The following is a 14,614-nucleotide window of genomic DNA, read 5'->3' on the forward strand; positions in this document are numbered from 1 at the left end:
CAGTATGACCCAGTTACTGTGTGTAGGATGTTCATTGCCTGTTGCATTCTACATAATATAATTATGAGCCAGTCACATTTAATCACAAATGTACAACATTGCAACTTCAGAATATGCTGAAAGTAATAATTGGAAAGAGAATAACTTCCCATATATGTCCATTCCAACCCCACCAGCACCACCAAGTAATTCTTAGTTTCATTGCACAAACATAGTTGTAAAGAAATGATAAGTCTCAGTAGCTCCATATCTAATGAGTTATACACATCTCATATTGATAAACCTGCTGATGGTGCAACAGATCTGCAGGATAGGTTACCATGAAAATTGTAAGGTGAGTCTGTCTGATGGTGTTATCTAGAGGAGGAAGGTGATCCTCTTGTCAGTGACCTGACTGTGCTTTGTGACTGTGACCTTGACCTGGAACGTGAGGTTCTCTTTGGTGTAGATGACTGTTGCCACGGCCTGTGAGAAATGTGTTGAGATTGCTCACTGTGAGTGCTGACATTATTGTCTTGAGAGAATGTGTTACTATCATGTGATCTTCCCTCATGTGTCTGGACTTTCTCCATCCCCTTCCCCAGGTTAAAATGAGTCTGGCTTGACTCTGGTATGTCCGAACCAGTGTGTGAATGGAGGTCGCAACTGATACCTCGTGTGCCACCATGCTACACATCAGTGGCACCATGGCATTATCTCATCTCTCTGTCAATTCAAAATACTGTTTGAAATCTTCACACATACCCTGTAAGACTCTTGCTATTTCTAGATGACTCTCTGTTACACTGGTTTGAGCCCTAACTATGTCATGGCACATTACCTGTTGTGCTGCCAGTACTTTACGTGTTTCCTGAGGTAGTTCAAAATACTTTCTGAGCTTAGCACCTCTTTGTAATGTTGACACTGTGAGCAAAGTACCGTCTGACTGCCTGCCTTCATCCTGAAACTGTTATTCTGCCTTTGGAGACACTGGTGTAGAAGCACATGTTTGCTCCTGGTATATAAGTGTGATTGAAATGTCAGCGTGTGTTTGTCTTTGTAATGCAGTATCAATTTCTGTAGTTACTAACATGTGTGAGGAGAGATAGCCTGGTTCACATAATAGTTAAGGTGTTTACCTTACAGACACCAGGCGCAGGGTTTTATCCTCACATGAGGTAATTGGCTAGGTTTAAAATGGCCTACAAGGGCAGTTAGCCTAGTACTAATCTATTGTCATTGGACCATGAGTACCAGTATGACTCAGTCATTGTCCATGTGGGAGTAAATGACCTGAGATGTACCACCCTATATATATGAAGAGAGACATCATGGAGCTTTCATAATATGTGTCTCAGGCTGATATGACCCTAGCGTTGAGCAGCATTTTACCTTCTCCATGGATGATGCCACAATATGAACAAAAGATGACTGACTTTAATAATTTGGTTAGTTTCTGGTGTCATTCTAAGAGGGTGCAATATCTGTCAGCATGGAAGGAGATCGTCAACAGACCATGATGTTTTGCCAGGGATGGTCTGCACCTCTCCCCTCTAGGCTTTCAAGTATTAGATAAAACATGGTTTCCTCCCATAGTTGCTTTTTAGGCAATGCCAAACTGAAAGTACTTCTGACATAGCAAATCAAAGCCAAGAAAATCTAAAGGTATTACTGCTTAATGATAGGAGTCTAAACAAAAAACTCCACTCCCCTGAAGCTGTCTTTACCCTAGAGAATGCTGATGTCTGTGCGGTCACTGAGACATGGTTTAAAGCTGCAGAGAAACCACCAACAGTGCAAGGTTATAATGCCTTTCACACATTTAGACTAGCTACTACACAGACAGGGACTAAATGTGGAAGTGTCTCGATTTACATCAAAAATAAATATACCTCAAGTCTGGTAAAACAGGACAATGCACTGGAGCTGCTCTATGTTCAAATCACCACAGGCAAACTCCAATACCACTTCCTTGCAAGCTATAGGTCTCCCTCTATGACCTAGGAAATCCATACAATGTATTTAAAGTTACTGGAAACACTCATCATCCAACCCAATACCATATTCATGGGCAACTTTAATTACCCCACTATTAACTGGGAATCCGATATGATACCAAATGTGCAGATTCAGGTACAAAGATTCCTGGATTTTGTAAACACAAACTCCCTGGAAAAGATTGTCAATAGACCAACCAGGGGTGCAACCATACTGGATCTGGTCCTCACTAATATGGGAGAGTGCTGCACACCCCCTGCTGTAATGCCTTCTGTGGTAAGGTCAGACCACAAAATGGTCTCCTTTGAAGTAAAAATAAATCCTGGACCCCCAGTTAAAGCTGGAATATTCAAGAAATACTCTAAGGGTAACTTCCTGCTATTAAGTGATAACCTGGCAAAATTTCAAGCCCCCATAAACCCGGAGAACACTGCTGCCTATGCAGAACTGTTCACAGAAACCCTGTACAAGCATGTTAATACATGCATAGAAGCAGCTGCACCCACCAGGAAGAAGTACAGAACTAACTCAAAAAACAAGCCACCCTGGTGGAATCACATAATCAATAGGCTGTATAACAGGAGGAAGAAAATCATGGCAAAAGTTAGGAGGTGCAGCACCTAGCAGGATAAAAGCACTCTCATCAAACTAAACAAACAACTCAGAAGACAAATAAAGTCTAAAAAAGCCAAATTTGAGGTAAATTCGGCCTTCCAGGCCAAGGACAACCACAAGGCATTCTTTAGCTATGTCCCCAAACTCAAAGACAATAAACAATTGTGTGCAGAGCTCATTGTAAATGGAGCCATCTATACAGAGCCAGAAGATATAACAGGCCTACTGGGTGATAAATTCAGCTCCAACTTTACTCCTCTTTCTACCTCAACCTTCCCTCAGGAAATACCATCAAATATAACTCCCCCTGCTATCACAAGGGAACAGGTCCTTAATGCCCTCTCTCTAAGGCCATGAAAACTGCATCAATGGGCCAAGACAATATACCAGGATGCCTTCTAAATGGCATGAAACATGACCTATCAGGCCCCCTGGAATTGCTATTTAACTGTAGCCTCCAAACAGGCTTCGTGCTTTATGAATGGAGAACAGCAACAATCATCCCTCTGCACAAAGCTGAGCCATCTACAGACCCATAAGTCTCACTAGTCTTATATGTAAAGCAATGGAAAGAATTATCATGGAAATGATCAATAGTAATATAGTAAACCTCTAGACACTGGACCCAACCCAGTTTGGTTTCATCAAGTGCAGGTCAAGTCGTCTTTCAGAAGGTCACCAAAACAACGGATGAGGGCAAAATGTTTCACACTGCCTTCCTTGACCTGGCCAAGGCATTTGACACAGTATCCCACTTGGGCATTGTTGATAAACTCAAGAGGTTAGGTGCAAACCCATATGTCAATCGGTGGATAGCCAACTGGCTCACAGACAGGACCCAGGAAGTTAGAATTGGGGAGTCCACCTCTACAAAGAGGCTAGTCACAAGTAGAGTCCCTCAGGGATTGTTCCTTGCACCACTCATTTTTGGCATTTACTTCTCTGAAGTTAAGGCCAATGTCAGTGGTCTGTGGCTGACTAAATTTGCAGATGATTGAAAATTAGGAGCTGTCATTGAATCCCATACTGACACAAATGTTCTCCAGGAAGGGTTAACACAAACAAATGGTGTCAGAGCCATGAACTAAAACTAAATGCCAAGAAATGCATAACAGTATCCTTTGGGAAGTCATCCACCCCTGGTAACTATCATATTGACAACACATGCCTTAGAGCTGACCCATTAGTCAGGGACTTAGGGACACACGTAAACAGTAATCTAGCCTTTGACCATCATGTGTCTACAGTAGTGAGGAAATCATTGTATGTTGCACAACTTACAAACAAAGGTATGGCATCTAAGTCCAAGGAAGCCATTGTTCCACAGTATTCAACATTCATCAGACCTATCGTTGAGTACAATGCCCCCTTTGGTATGCAGCTAACCAGGCATATCCAACAATTGGAACAGCCACAGAAGTTTCTCACTAAAAGAATACAGAGCATAATTAAAATGTCCTGTGCAGACCGCCTCAAGGCCCTATCCCTGTATTCTGTCTCCTATAGGCTTTTGACGGGAGCTCTGTGCTGCATATCCTCAGAACAAACAGCACCGGGATTACCCATTCTAAAGACTTAACCCTTGCCCATTATATAAATAGGGCCTGCTAGAGAGACAGGTTTGTATCCCAGAGACTACCCTGTCTCTGGAACAGGCTCTCGATTCATATGAAACAGAGTTCCTTCCTAACCCAATTCAAGTGCAACTTGGACAATTGAATGGGGAACAGGAAATTCTTCCCTGTTTTGGCACCTATGTCTCTAATGGACGCAGGCAACCTGTAAATGGTTCATCTCCCAAGCTCCTACTTGTAAATATTTCATCTGCCCAGCCCCTGCTTACACTTATCAAGGGTATCAGCACTTGTCAGAGATTTGGATGCATGGCTAGGCTTAAAAAGGCCCTTGTGGTCATTAGCCTAGTAAACACATATGAACCTATGAACCTATTGCACTGCGAAAATGTCTGCCACTTCCCTCGGGGTGCCTTGTAAATACAACTGCATCATCATCATCAGCAGCAGCAGCACATCATCATCATCAGCAGCAGCAGCAGCACCCATACCCATTCTACTGCTGACCTCATCCACATTTACTGATACAATTGAACTGTTTGTTTCTGATACTGACTCTGTAAAAGAAATCTTTACATTAACCATACTGCAACAACATACGGTATAGCATGCTTACATGGGGGGGGGGGCATTTACCATAAAGCCTGTCTTCGTTTTCATTAGCTGCTGATGTACAAGGCTGACCTAATAATAATGAATTGTGACATGGTTAATCACAGAACTGTTTGTCACCATTCAAAGTTAAACATTTAAAAGGTGTATACTTTAAATCTACAGTTAGTATCACAATTCAACCGATGGCACTACTGGAGTCTGTGTACAACATGCCAACTTTTTTCTTCCAGAGCCCTAATAAATTACTATAGAAAACACTGGTTGCATGTTATTACAGATCTATGTCTATGATGAGTAAAGGTAGATAATATTCTATTAACTTACTTTAACTCCTCAGCCAGTTTCCATAATACTAATTTTTCTATGATTTTTCCAGAAATACCGAACAAATTGATGTACAACATTTTATATTCATTGTCATCCCTCTTTCTTAAGATCAACAATAGCTATATTTTAGTCTGTCAGAATTTCAGCCTTTTTAACTTGGTTTTGAAAATCATCTGCAGGGGACTCACTAGCAGTTCTTTCAAAACATTTAGATCTTTATTAGTTAACCCATTAATGCACAATGCCTTTTTATGACTCATTTCACTTAACATGGTGATTACACCTTTTCTACCTAGGTTTAATAAGTTAATGCTAATCCTTACTCCATTAGGTTACATAACTCCAATCAAACCTTTTCCACGAAAAAATGCAACACATTCAAAACTGGGATTACTTTTCTTGTAAACATATTTGTTGATAAAAAGAACAGGAAATAAAAAAACGGGATAACTTTATTTGTAAACTCATCCTGAAAAAAAAAAAGATCCAAATTCAAAAGTGGACTAACTGTATCTGTAAACTGATTTTTAAATTAAAAATGCAGTACAAAAGATGGATAATATCCGTAAACTGTAAACTCATTCTATGATTTAAAAAAATACATTTTCAAAAAAGTGGGATAACCATCTATAAACTCTCTGGCAGTTAACACAGAAGACTACATTTCTAGTTGTTAATAAGCTGCCTCCTGTGCTCAGGGTATGGGGTTTGTCTTTCCTTCTATTTTCATTTGTCTATTAAGTGACTCTGAGCAATTGTCTTACCCAGGAGATGAAAAGGGACAGTTTAGTTAATAAATTGGTGAAGTGAAAAAAAACTCATTTCACATTAAGAAAAGCAACACAGATTGGTTCTTATTTTCAATCATTGAGTGACTCAGCCATAAGAAATTAAGGCATTGTTTGTTGATGGCATTGCAGTCATTAACAATATTGTCAATGAACTGTACTTCCCTGTGAACGAAGTGCTACTTCAAACTTGCATATTAAATGAATGGGGGATGTGCACTTTGACTTTGAAAGACCGTGTTCCATATCAAATTTGTTGACTAACTCTTGGGCAGTTGCATTTCTCCATGCAGTGCCAGAGCAACAGGGTATGCAATGGCACTGGCTGGTCAACTGGGAATGGGAAGGGATGGCATAATTTCTTCACTTCTTTGTGGACTTCTCTGTACTTGGCAAAATGGTAAGTCGGGAACTTGATATAACTAGCTGATAGTAAAGCCCTGAAGTTCCAAGAATGTGTAATTCAATTTTTGACCATTTTATATTTCTGCAGAGAAGTGTAGACTCTGCAGGTGTGTTGGATTGGTTTGTTGTCTTTTTATTTCCTAGTTGACCATTTTATATTTACTTAATTCAGAGTAACTCCATTAAGGATAACAAGACAGCAGCATTTATTAATTCTGCATGGATTTTTGCAAAGTGGCACTTTTTACAGATTCCAAACAAAGATAAAATTTATTTCAGGAAAATTTGCCACATTTTAAAATGCCCAACATGGGACATTTCTTAGGAAATTGTGAGATTTTTTTCAGGACAAATCATACCCCCAGTCACTGCGAAGGACTGGACTTCACATTTGCCAAAATAAATTCTCTCTCATAGAAAATTTGAGTAATCTCTGTTGTTTCATATAATATTAAGGTGTTTCCAGTTCAAAAATCTTTTATTGAACTATTAATGGAAAATTAAGAAATATATTTGTCCCAAAATCTCATGAAGAGGTCTAGGGACCTGAAATGTATCTATGACTTAAACAGAACATGTTGGAGTGACAGATATGTGTCGCAGAGACTGTCCTTCCTATGGAACAGGCTTCCCATCCATGTGAAGCTGAGTTTGTCTATTACCCACTTTAAGTGCAACCTAGACCAGTGGATAAGGAATAGTAAATTTACACCAGGCCTGGCACCCATGTCCCTTATGGACAGAGGTAGCTTATAAATGCCTGGCTCTCAATATCCTATTCAGAAACAGGACATCATTATTCTTTTGGGAAAACTTGGCTAGAATTAGAAAGCCCCTCCTCCAGGTTGTTAGCCTAATAACAATGTATGAATCTATGAATCCATGACATTTGTCATTTTTTTCATGTTTTTTTACAGAACACAACTGCCCATATAGGGACTTTCCAGGGTAAAGTGGGACAGGTCATAACTCAGTTCAAGAAACCACAAATAAAAAAAAATAGTAACTTAAATGCTTTCATATATCATATTGATGCCTTCTTAAGTATTCAGATTACTGAAGGTAGGTCTGCTTTACTCAGCGTTCTTAAGTCACTTGACAATTATTGACAAATCAAATAAAACTAAAATGCTATAAAATGAGACAACATCATATCTTAAACTAAGGAAATATTACACATTCTGTATGTTAACGATTAAGCCTTAAGAACAGGTTTCTGACTTTAAATGCCATTTAATCCTGGTGGTTTATTGGCCCTGAATAGGGTGATTCAGTGATAGTCACATAATTTTGTGAATAATGTAAGATCCCAACCACTTTTACTCCCTTTAATAATTTCCAACACAATAAAACGCTATGAGTAGTATGACCATATGGAAGAATATGTTTACATAAAGCATTCATTTCTGCCTTCCAACTGACTTCTGAGCAATGTTTAGTAGTTCACTCCTTAAGATACTAATTGGTATTTGCCATCATAAAATGCAGAACAACCTGTACATGTAACAATACAAAAGATGTTATGACAACTGCAATTATTGTGTACATTAATGGTATATACTTTATTAGCAATTGGATGCTTGAAAGTGTTCTCTTTCTTTACAGATTCTCAGTGTGGCATATCTAGTCACCCAGCAGTGTGAACATTGGCTCTAGGTATGGTCACTGATGAAGTACCTCCATGACCCAAGGTGCAAAATGGGAAAAAGAGTGTTGATGCTGATGCCAATGTGAGCACCTGTAACATGGAAACAAGCCTTGCCATTGACCAGTATGTTTATTTTGTGAAGAATGATGCTCTTTGTAACATGTCATTTCAGGTTATGAGGTCATTTATATCTAAAAATTGTGTTTTGTGGAGTAAGCTATTTGGAGTATCAAAAGAGCATAAGATTATCCATTTCTTAATCTTTTTAACAGTATTATCAGTAATCTTTTTAATAGTATTAGAATGTATATTAAAGTAATAAGTAAATGAAGAGGTTATTATATTATTATTGAAATGAACGCTGTCTGACCAGCAATACCTGACTCAAAAATTACTTCAGAAAAATGGTTTATTACGAGTGCTCCATTTATCATATTCATCCTTAATATGAGTTAATTGCAAGATATCATGGCCTGTATTAATTCTAAGATGTCATAACCTCTGCAAGCTTGTGTTTTGTTTTGATATTTTAATAAAGTTCTTATCTGTGGTTTCCTGAGCTGACTATGCATTTTTTTGTTTTGGGTCGCTATTGTCACCAGGATTAGAATTTGCCTGCAACCTGTTACAAGATCACTTCTTTTCTTCTAATAAGGCACCAGCTCAAATACCTCTAACTGCACCTTTATAGTTTTGTTTTTGCTTTTGGGTGACTTCCCACTAGACTGTACTGCCCTAGCTAGCTCCTTTTCAATCATAAGCTAATGTAATCCTGATCATTGCAGACCTCCAAAGATCTATACACATGACCACAGCAATGATGACAGCCTCCCCCTGGCCATTCTATAAATGCCTTTGTTACTATAGTACCCACAGTGCACTAATCACTGCCAGCAGCCCTTTTTCTCGGGCACAGTGAGCTAAACTTGTGTGTCTGAGAAGCTTCAGAATAGGTCTAGTCCCACCATATTAAGAAGAAGAGTCAAATACATTTTTATAATTTGGATCTTCACTGTGACAGTTGCTTATAACAACAGTTTCAGTTTATCAATGGAATGGAATAAAGCTATGCAGAGCTGCTAACAAACTGTTTCTTGTGGTACAGGTTTTGAGTTCATCAGCCTTCATTTGCTTACTGTTTGACCTTGATTAAGTCACTTTGCCAGACAGTGCCTTGATACAATTGGAAAACTGGGTTAAGTTCCTCAATGACATCCTGCTTCACAGACCTATTAAACACCTATCAACCCAAGACAGACAGTTAGCTCATCAGGATAATTAAGTAGAGTAACTGCTCTATTTGTAAGTATGGGTTCGATTCCCATGCTGTTAAGTTATACTTGGGAGTTGCCATAATGGTTAAAGTGTTTATATTACAGGCCCAAGATAAAGGGTTTGATTCTCAACTTTGAGAAGTATGCCTAGGCTTAAAAAGACCCCCTGGGGTCATTAGCCTAGTAATTAGCTATGAAATATCAGATAACTTCATTACTTTTATGACCCAATAAATTAGTCTGTACAGAATGGTATTTAATTGCAGTATTATTAATATGGGTCCCATTCAGAAGACCGAAACGCTGATTCCCCGACGTGGAAATCACCAACGCCAGATGACCGACAGGTACGTATACCGACAGGGTGATTCGCCGACAGTGGAAAGACCGACAAGGGTAATCTGCAATCGCGACCCGGTAAGTGTGCGATAGTGACGGAGGTAGGAGTGGTCAGGTAAGTGAGTTAGGGTTAGGGTGCAGGTAGGTGATGTGTACGTTAGTGTCGGAGCTTGGGCTAGGGGTGTGTAAGTGAGTTAGGGTTAGGGTGCAGGTAGGTGATGTGTACGTTAGTGTCGGAGTTTGGGCTAGGGGTGTGTAAGTGAGTTAGGGTTAGGGTGCAGGTAGGTGATGTGTACGTTAGTGTCGGAGCTTGGGCTAGGGGTGTGTAAGTGAGTTAGGGTTAGGGTGCAGGTAGGTGATGTGTGCGTTAGTGTCGGAGCTTGGGCTAGGGGTGTGTAAGTGAGTTAGGGTTAGGGTGCAGGTAGGTGAAGTGTGCGATAGTGTCGGACCTTAGGGTTAGGGTTTGGGTCAGGGCTAGTGTGTATGGTATGTAGTGTCGCGTGTTGTTTACGTTCCGTGTGTCGGTGATTTAGTGTTCGGTGTTTTGCGTTGTCGGGTTTGTGTCGGGTTTGTGTGTTGTCGGTTATTTGGCATCGGTGAGTTTTGTGTCGGGGAATCGGCGTGTCGGTGTTTAGAAGTAGACCCATTAATATATATATATATATATATATATATATATATATATATATATATATATATATATATATATATATATAGCTTAAGGTATAGTTCTTAGCAAAGTGAATAGAAAGACTGAATTTTAAAACAAAAATGTCTGTGTGTCTGTATGTTAAAGGATTGCTTGATCTATAACTTGAGTTCTAGCCATCTAAAAGAAACCACAACTGATTCTATATCAGTTTATGTACTCCCAGCAGCTGGCAAAATAGTTACAAATCATAAAATTAATGCATATATTTTTTAGTTCATAATTGTTTCCTTCAATGTATGGGAGTTGCTTCTGTTAAAAGTTGTAATTAATCCTTTTTTACATGGGAAACAAATGTCAAAAATGCACAGTTTCTACTTTCTACCATCTTCCTGCCTAGGCCGAACAGCGCCTTTTTCACAATTTGCAGGACTACTAATAACATATAAAACAATCTGACATGTTTAATATTTATGGCCTGCACTAACAAACTACATCAAAAAGAGAATGACAGTGAAACATGCATATTTGTGCATGAATGAATTTGTGTGTATTAACATACTTGTCACAATATCATATTTGCATATCATCTACTTCATAGAAAATTCAGGTTTTACTTAGCGTTTATCTCATTTCATCTGCAGTTTAGGACAGTGGGGTACACACTCACCAAATGGTTCAATGAAAAGCAATTAGAAAACAGGTGTCCCTTCTAGGGAAACATATTCAACTCATTGTTAAGAACATTGCAGTAGCAATCAGGCATCTGAAAGGGATGGCATCTGACCTGCGGAAGGACAATTTCATTATTCTTACTGACAGGGGATCTCATTTTAATGCAGGTCCAGCTGCAGTCTGACACCTTTAGCCAAAGTTCTGGAGAAAGTGGTTCACAAACAATTATGTTGTTATTTTGATTATTCATTTATGTTACACTCAGCATGAGTTCAGAGCTTGTCATGTCAGGTATGAAACACTGGTCATCTTAAATGACATGCTTATTTTAATTACTTTTACCTTACAGAAAGGAAGTGAATAGAATAGATTCAGTTTTTTTAGACCTGTTGAAAGGTTTCTGCCGTCTAAGCCTTAAAATTCTTCTCAAAATTCTTACTGATATTAGACTTCATGACTGCAGTGTGATATGCTGTCAAGGCCCCCACTCTAGCCAGTTTCAGGTGTTAAATGTTAAAATGGGTCCCCAAGTCAGCATCACTAAAGAAGATCATACAGGGCATTTGTCAAGGATCTGCATTAGGACCCCTGATCTTCTTTATTTTTATAAATACCCTTGGGCAAGTTCACTGATGATGTTTCTGTCATGTGTTATGCTGATTTGCTCTGATACCTCCACGAGAACCTTTACATAGAGTTTATTGAGCCTGTCATTTGGTTCAACAAAAGAGGTTAAAGTTAAGATATCAAGTTTTAGGACCATCACACTCTTACTAGCAGGATGTGCTAATCTTTCTGCAGTGTCTTGAATAATCTTCATTCTACACTACACTACTAGTTCTGAATAATGATCGTTGCACATACCTCTGAGTACTGCTCATTCTGTAGTGCCTCTGAGTACTCTTCACTCTATAGATCTCTGAGTACAGTTCATTTTACAGTATCTTTGAGTTCTGTTTGCTCTGCAGTGTCTATGCATTATGTTCTTTTTTCAATGCCTCTGAGTACTATTCATTCCACAGCAAGTCTGTTTACTGCTCATTCTGCAGTGCCTCTGAGTATTGTTTACTCTACAGTACCTCTGAGTATGGTTCATTTTACAGTATCTTTGAGCTCTGTTTGTTCTGCAGTGTCTCAGAGTACTGTTTATTTTACAGTGCATTTAAGTACTGTACATTCTACAGTGCTTCTGCATACTGTTCATTTTAAAGTCCCGCTGAATACTGTTTATTCTACAGTGCCTCTGAATACTCTTTGTTTTACAGTGTCACTGAGTTCTGTTTGTTTTACAGTACCTCTGAGTACTGTTTTGTTCTGCAATGCATCATAATTGCAATCCTATCTGAAAATGGTGTTACTACTGAACTGGTGGGCCTGATGATGTAGCTGGGAGTCATCATTGTTGATCATAGCCAAAAACTTTAGGAGCACTCACAAATAGAAACTTCAGAAATTCAGGGTTGTGTTGCTTAATGCTAGGAGTTTAAACATGAAACTGCACTCTCTGGAAGCACTCCTCACCTTAGAGGATGCTGACGTCTGTGCAGTTACCAAGACATGGTTCAAATCCACTGAGAGCATCTTGGTCGTGCAAGGCTACAATACCTTCCACACATTCAGACCTCAAAATGAGCGTGAAGAAACAAAAGGTGGAAGTGTATCCATCTTCATTAAAACCAAATACATTTTGAGACTGGTCAGACAGCATGACTCTGTCGAACTACTCCATGTCCAATTAACTATTGGGAAAGTGGGTCTATATCACCTCATCTAATCACTAATGAGAGAATATCTATTCATTTTTTTATTGAAGCTGCTATTCATCGAATGCCATTTTAATGAAGATTTTACCTAGGAAAAACCAACAGTAGGCTAACCAAGCGACCATGAAAAAAAATCATAACATTTAAAATCTACCCAAGTGGGGGGGGGGGGCTGCATCCCCCACACCCCCATAACTAAATATGCCAAATCCGAGATCACACTACAGTGGGGAAAAAGGCAAATTCCAGATGGTGGCCAACAATTGGTTTGCCCTAGGAAAAATTTGATGTTTGATGATTAGCAACTTTGATAAAAAAACATTTTGACAAATAGGTGTTTGCTCATTAGTGATTCAAAGAAGTGATGTAAAACCTGGGAAAGTACCATACCACATCACTGTTAGCTATAGACCCCCCACCATGAACTAGGATAAGCACAACACCTACCTAGATTTACTGGAATCCCTTACCATAAAGCCCAACACCTTAGTCATGGGATATTTCAACTATCCTTCCATAGACTGGGTGGCATACACAAGCAAAAACAAATTTACTCAGAGGTTCCTGGACTTTGTTAACACAAATGCTCTGGAATAGATAATGTGCACCCCCAGTAGGGGCTCTTATGTTTTGGACATAGTACTCACCAATATGGGGGTGGTCACTGTACTTCCTCATGCGTGATGCCATCCCTGGTTAGGTCAAACCACATATCAATCTTGTTTAAAGTAACTACTGGAACTGACACCCTCACAGGAACAAAAATGATAAAAAAACTTTAGCAAAGCTAACTACAGCCCACTAAGTGATAGTATAAGCGATAAAATAAAAAGCTTCAGACCACTCACAATCACAGGCATCAATGATCAATATCCAGAAGTGTACGCAAATGTCCTGTACAAACACTTAAGCGACTGCATAAACTCTCCTGTACCTGATTGGATCAAAATCAGGTCTTCTGTAAAAACAAGCCACTGTGGTGGACTTCCAGTATAAACAGATTATATAATAAGAGGAAGAAACTGTTGTTCAAAAGCAAGACAGATATCACTCTGCAGAGGAAGAGTTCCCTCCTAAGCCTAAACAAGAAAATCAGAAATCTTGTAAAGTTTTCTAAAGTAAATTATGAAACTAAAATCGCATCCCTAGCCAAGGATAATCATAAGGCATTCTTTAACTACATCCAAAGTCTAAAAGGGAATGCCCAGCAATGTGCCGAACTGGTTTCAGATGGGATCACACTCATACTACACTGGAAGATATCACCAGCCTACTAGCTCATAGGTTCATAGGTTGGTACTAGGCTATCAGCTGTAGGGCCTATACAAGCCTAGCGATAACAATTCCCTGGCTATTTCGTCCCACACTATTTACCTCCCTGGACCCCTGTCTAGCAGGGTGACTGACGTGATCCCCGGGGTGAATTTCCTTTCTCCCATCCAATCATCAAGGTTCCTTTTGAAGAGGGCCAGAGAGTTGCTCTGCTTGACATGTATGGCCAGTCTGTTCCAGAGTCTGGGGAGTCTCTGGGTCAGGAACCTATCCCTCCAGCATGTTTTGTTGATTCTGATGACAAGGTTTAGATCTCTGGAGCATGTGGCTCTGAGATATTGGGATTTCTTTAAGTGTAGCATGTCCAACAGCTCAGGGTTTGACATGGCCTTGTATGTTAAGCAGAGATCGCCTCTGAGTAGACATTATGCGACAGAGTATAGCTGGAGTTTTTTAAGGCGGTCAGCATAGGGCATCTGCTTTAGGCTTGTGATTCTTTTAGTGAGGTATTTCTGCGGCCTTTCCAGCTGTTGCAGATGTCTTGAGAGGTACATACCAAACGGGGAGTTGTATTCTATAATGGGTCTAATGAGGGATGAGTACAGTGGGACAATGGCCTCCTTTTTTCTGGATGAAAAGCCCTTAATGATGAGGTGTGCCACATAGAAGGATTTCCTGACTGTTGTGGTGATG

At 39.5% G+C, this 14,614-nt stretch overlaps 1 long non-coding RNA gene across 2 annotated transcripts in view; it reads left to right on the forward strand.

The window, feature by feature from the left end:
• The window catches only part of LOC122817337, a 58,995-nt gene extending 50,487 nt beyond the window's left edge, over nt 1–8,508 (forward strand). For both annotated transcript variants that reach the window (XR_006367206.1, XR_006367207.1), the window contains exon 2: nt 7,907–8,508. This is a non-coding gene — a long non-coding RNA (uncharacterized LOC122817337). The remainder of the gene's footprint in view (nt 1–7,906) is intronic.
• Nucleotides 8,509–14,614: the final 6,106 nt, after the last annotated feature.

The sequence above is a fragment of the Protopterus annectens genome, chromosome 12.part0, assembly GCF_019279795.1.
Source record: "Protopterus annectens isolate FY-2018-M chromosome 12.part0, PAN1.0, whole genome shotgun sequence".
NCBI lineage: Eukaryota > Metazoa > Chordata > Ceratodontiformes > Protopteridae > Protopterus > Protopterus annectens.